The sequence below is a fragment of the Lathamus discolor genome, chromosome 6 (assembly GCF_037157495.1).
Source record: "Lathamus discolor isolate bLatDis1 chromosome 6, bLatDis1.hap1, whole genome shotgun sequence".
Lineage (NCBI taxonomy): Eukaryota > Metazoa > Chordata > Aves > Psittaciformes > Psittacidae > Lathamus > Lathamus discolor.
The window spans coordinates 15,711,786-15,717,785 of NC_088889.1; positions in this window are offsets into that span (position 1 = coordinate 15,711,786).

Here is a 6,000-nt window from a genome sequence, read left to right on the forward strand (position 1 = left end):
TGTTGAATGGTGCTTCCTTGGGGATCAGTGTCTTGTTTCATCAGGGCCATCTGCTTGCAACACAGGCTCAGTCAGCTCCAAGTCCTACAACGAGCTGCTTTCATTGCTAGCTGGAAATGGTTTGAAAAATCTGAGTGTTGTAGGTAAACATGACGTGAGGCTATGGGATATAGCCATCCAGGGAGTTATCTCACCAGCAGGCATTTACGGGGTGTTAGCACGGATGAAGAGGGGCCCACAGCCACTGAGGCATCTTGCTGCAGATCCATCCGAGGTGTGAGCTGGAGCTGTGCGATGACTGGCCAGAGGGGCAGGGATGGGACATCTCTTGTGTGCTGCACAAACCTCATAACCAGGCTGCCCCAACGGGCCAGCAGGGCTTGGGTCAGGCTTTGCCCTCAACACGCATACACAGATCTCAGTTTTGCAAAGACAAAGTCTTCAAATACTCACTTTCGATGGGATGATCAGGTTTGGCAACACTGCGCGAAAGTACATGTCTGTATTCAAGGGGCTGTTTGAAACTGGAGGAGCCCAGTGAAACATACTGCCTGCTGGGTTAAATAAATCATTCGCATCCCCTTCTTCCTCAGCTCCTCTTTGTCACCAATTCTCTGCACGTCACTAGACACGAGAGCAGCCTGTGGTACTTTTGCAAGGGGTGGCTTTTTGAGAACCATTAGTTAAGCTGATTTATTCTGTTGCCTCTGTGTCCCCAGGGTCCCTGTGAGCCAACTCACTGAGAGCACAGGGCAGAGCTGGAGAGGCAAGTGCCAGTGTGCTCACAGCACAGCACAACAGTGTTTTCAGAGCTGAAGCAGGGTCTTCTCAAAGCAACCCCTTGACAGTGGCTAAACAAATACAACGTGAGCAGTGCTTCCCATACTAACCAGTATTTCCCAATGCTTTCACTAGCACCCAGATGCTACCACTTCTTCTTTCCCCTTCAGATGCTCACAGATCCCCTGCTGTAGCTCAAGCTGGAGGGTTAAATGCGCTGTTCCTCCCAGCCCTCATCTCCCATCACTGCCTCCTGCAGCAGGCAGGTCAGTGCACACTTCTCTTGCAAGGGCTTGGGCAGCAGCACCTAGCCTACCACTTACTTAAGAAGGAATGGTTGTACATCCAGGCTGAGAGCTGATCCACGTGCCAGGGTCATGCATTAAAGGCTGGAAGATGTGCGTTTCACTCCCTGCCCCAGAACGATGCCAGCAGAGTGAGGTGCATGTAGATTAGGTATTTCATAGAATCATAGAATCATAGAATAGTTAGGGTTGGAAAGGACCTCAAGATCATCTAGTTCCAACCCCCCTGCCATGGACAGGGACACCTCACACTAAACCATCCCACACAAGGCTTCATCCAACCTGGCCTTGAACACCGCCAGGGATGGAGCACTCACAACCTCCCTGGGCAACCCATTCCAGTGCCTCACCACCCTAACAGGAAAGAATTTCCTCCTTATATCCAATTTAAACTTCCCCTGTTTAAGTTTTAACCCGTTACCCCTTGTCCTGTCACTACAGTCCCTGACGAAGAGTCCCTCCCCAGCATCCCTATAGGCCCCCTTCTGATACTGGAAGGCTGCTATGAGGTCTCCACCCAGCCTTCTCTTCTCCAGGCTGAACAGCCCCAACTTCCTCAGCCTGTCTTCATACGGGAGGTGCTCCAGTCCCCTGATCATCCTCGTGGCCTCCTCTGGACTTGTTCCAGCAGTTCCATGTCCTTTTTATGTTGAGGACACCAGAACTGCACACAATACTCCAGGTGAGGTCTCACAAGAGCAGAGTAGAGGGGCAGGATCACCTCCTTCGACCTGCTGGTCACGCTCCTTTTGATGCAGCCCAGGATATGGTTGGCTTTCTGGGCTGCGAGCGCACACTGAAGCCGGCTCATGTTCATTTTCTCATCGACCAACACCCCCAAGTCCTTCTCTGCAGGGCTGCTCTGAATCTATTCTCTACCCAACCTGTAGCTGTGCCTGGGATTGCTCCGACCCAGGTGTAGGACCTTCCACTTGTCGTGGTTGAACTTCATAAGGTTGGCATCAGCCCACCTTACAAGCGTGTCAAGGTCCCTCTGGATGGCATCCCTTCCCTCCAGCGTATCAACCGGACCACACAGCTTGGTGTCATTGGCAAACTTGCTGAGGGCGCACTCAATCCTACTGTCCATGTCAGCGATGAAGATGTTAAACAAGACCGGTCCCAACACCGATCCCTGAGGGACACCACTCGTTACCGGTCTCCAGCCGGACATCGAGCCATTGACCACAACTCTTTGTGTGTGGCCATCCAGCCAGTTCTTTATCCACCGAGTGGTCCATCCATCAAATTGATATCTCTCCAATTTAGAGAGAAGGATGTCATGTGGGACTTTGTCGAACACTTTGCACAAACGCAGGTAGATGACATCAGCTGCTTTACCCTTGTCCATGAGTTCTGTAGCCCCATCATAGAAGGCCACCAAATTGGTCAGGCAGGATTTCCCCTTAGTGAAGCCATGCTGGCTGTCACCAAGCACCTTGTTGTTTTTCATGTGCCTTAGCATGCCTTCCAGGGGAATGTGCTCCAAGATTTTACCAGGCACAGAGGTGAGACTGACTGGTCTGTAGTTCCCCGGGTCTTCCATTTTCCCCTTCTTGAAAATGGGGGTTATATTTCCCTTTTCCCAGTCATCGGGAATTTCAGGCCTGGGATTGTCTTTTCTTCTATTTTCTCTCAGGCAGGAGAGATCTGTGACCTCTCACCTCTCACGGTGAGTTCAGACCCAAGGTCTTCCCTGAACCCGAGACTGGGCACAGGACTGTGAGTATAATAAATACATATTTATATGCCTATATGTATATATGTACATATATATGTATATATGTACATATATGTATATTTTTATATATACATAATAAATACATATTAAATGCTGCTGCATTTAATTTGGAAATATGTAGGTTTTATTGTTAAACTTTTCTTGTTTTTTTTATTTGTGTTTGCTTTTGGTAGGGCTTATTTGCATGAATAATACAGCTCCCCTTCACTGCCCAAGGTGAGGAAAACGCTAGCATCCTAGTGCCCAACTCCCTCGCTTTGTTTAGGAACAAATGGAAGGATGTTTACTTACCTCAGCCTGCCTACTGTGATATTTTCACTAATATTTGGGTTTCATGAGCTAGGAAATCTGGGCCATTGTATGCTGGTGGATGTACTCACCCTTTCTTTAGCTAAATGTGCTATCGGATAGCTTCCACAGAGATGAGCAACTGCTTCCTTTGAACTCATGAGCCATCAAGATTCACAAATTTGCTTAGACCACCTGCTTGGCTGGTATTACCACAGGCCTCTTGTTTTCTCTCTCAAGTGGTAAACAGAAACGTAGAGCATGCCTGGATGTTGCTGTACAAGCTGCCCTGGCATGCTGGCAGTGGAGGAAGGCCACATCATGCCATCAGTTCTGCCTTGGCCAAATAATGACAGCCCGGACACTGCAAACCCCATTAACAGCCTCTGCTTTTTGCCCTGGGACTTGCAGCCCTGCAGAAATGCTCCAGCTGGATCTGTGAAGATCCCAAGGTTCCCCAGGAGTTGCTATACCAAATAGAATTAGCCTGCTTCTCCACTGCCTCGTGTTTGTGTGGAGCAAGGGCATCTCTGCCCCTAGGACACAGCATCTGCACATGGGGTGTTCTATCCTTGGGGAAGGGAATTGACCATGAAGGTGTTGATGGGTACCTCCGCCCCAGCGTATGAGCCCCAGGAAAGAAGATTGGCTTCCAGCCAGCTTGGAACCCTTGGGTCACATTGATCTGCATGGGTGCCCTCCCCACAATGTACCTACGGATGCAGCTGGGGTTGCAGCAGGGTGTTACTTCCATGGGTCGCAGATACGTTATTTGTAATTACCATAGAAACCTCCAAACATCACAGCGTATGCTGCTACATCAGGATCTTACTCTTCCACATCTGCTTCCTGGGGACATTAACGGGGGAACAGGTACTGTGGAGTCCTGAGTGGTGGATGATTATTTTGGGGTCTATTATCAGGCAGCTCTCAATGTCTCCAAGGGCGGAGGACAGAGTCTGTGGCTTCAGTCCTTTTACTCTCGCTCATTCATGACTTCTGCATGTGGAGGGACACCACGTCTCACTGATACACGTGGCCTTGCAGAGGGCTGCATTTAATGTTTCATCCCTAAATACTCTGCTGTTACCACTTTAGATGCGCAAAATGCAAAACCTGAGAGGCGTTATCTGCAAAGCAAGCTTGGCAACTCTTAAATTAGCAACGTGCAAGTGCACGGAGTTCTGCCCGGAGCTCCTTGTGCTGTTTACACCGATGGTTTAACAAGCCTCGCTCCGCATTCCCATGCCAGACGTGCACGCACAGATGGTGTATCCTCGCAGCTCGGCGGGCTGTCCCTCAGACACCCGGCCAGCGGGAGGGCTGTCAGCACCGAGGTGAGGGGAAAGGGGCTCTTTGATGGACCATTTATTTGGATGGAGCTGGAGGATGAGGCAGATGGTTGGGTTTGTTGGCAGGGAACTCCGCTCCTGTTTGTTTAATTAGTCACCAGACATACTGAAAGCTAAAGCGTGTTATGTGCAAACTCTTAAGCAGGGTGAGATGGACCATTTGCGCTTGATGTATGGGAAGCAACTTGGTGATCCTCGTCCTGCGGTCCTGTGAGTGATGCTCCTGTGCACTGGACTGAGTGTTCCTGGTGCTTCAGGCAGCCTTTATCTTTCCCCAAAAACAGTAACAGGTTCAGCCATGTGTGTAGCTTTTTTGAGCCAAAGGAGGCCCAAACTCAGAGTTTTCCTCTCCCCAGCACCCACACATGGCTGTTTTTTGGGAATGGCATCACCACTGGGGAGGTTCAGCCCCTGGTTTGCCACAGTCACAGCCCAACTCCCTCCTTCACCACCTCCTGACTCCTCTTACCTCCAAGCTTCCCTGTCCACAGCACAACAGGTATCAGGAAATGCTGCAATAGTTCCCAGAAGCACAAGCCATACACAGACCCAACATTTGCCACATTCACAAATAAACCCACTTTACGCCTTTATTTGGGCTTTACAATGTGTTAGAATCTGCTCAGTATTTTCTGTCTTCTTACAAATGCTTATTCTTGGTTTTGGTCGCATCTCCCCTCTATTTCCCTTGGATATACCTGTATCGCTCTTTCCTTGAATAGCAGGGACATTGAAATAAAATAGAGTACGACAGGATAGAACAGCACAGAACAGAATGCAGCAGGATATAATATCATAGGATAGAAAAATAAAACTAAACTATGACTGCAGGGGAAATCAGCAACCCGAAGCACAAATCCTGCCCCTCCTGGGCACCGTTGGTGCTCTCAGCCTTAAGCCCATCCATCCCCACCGCCTGCTCCCCAGATTCCCGGGGCAGCGTTTACCGCCGAGCATCCCGCCGTGCAGAACGCCTCAGCCAAATTCAGTCACGTTTAAAACGTCCCTTTTCGCCGCTGCGGTACGCCGAAAGTACCGTGTGTGCGTGGGGTGGGGGTGTTGTGTGTGCTTGTGTTGGGGGGTGCGTGTGTGCGTGGGGTGGGGGTGTTGTGTGTGCGGTGTATGTGCGTGTGTTGGGGGGTGCGTGTGTGCGTGGGGTGGGGGTGTTGTGTGTGCGGTGTATGTGCGTGTGTTGGGGGGTGCGTGTGTGTGGGGGGGTGTTGTGGTGGTGTGTGTGCCCCCCAACAGCGAGCGCTGCGCTGCCATTACCCCGCGCTCCACTAGATGGTGGCTTCCTCCAGCGGGAAAGCCGCCGCCGGGCCCGGGCCGGACGGTAGGGGCCGGGGCTCCCCCTCCGCCCTCCGCCCGGTGGGTCCCCCCCACCGCCAGAGGGGGGATTGGTTGCACCCTATAGCGAGGGGCTCGCAACCGGGGGCTGGGGGGGGGGGGGGGGTGGTGGTGCGCGGGGGAACCGGAGCGCGTGCTCCCCCCCTCCCCCGCCCCGCCCCCATGACGTCACCGCTATGCAAATGAG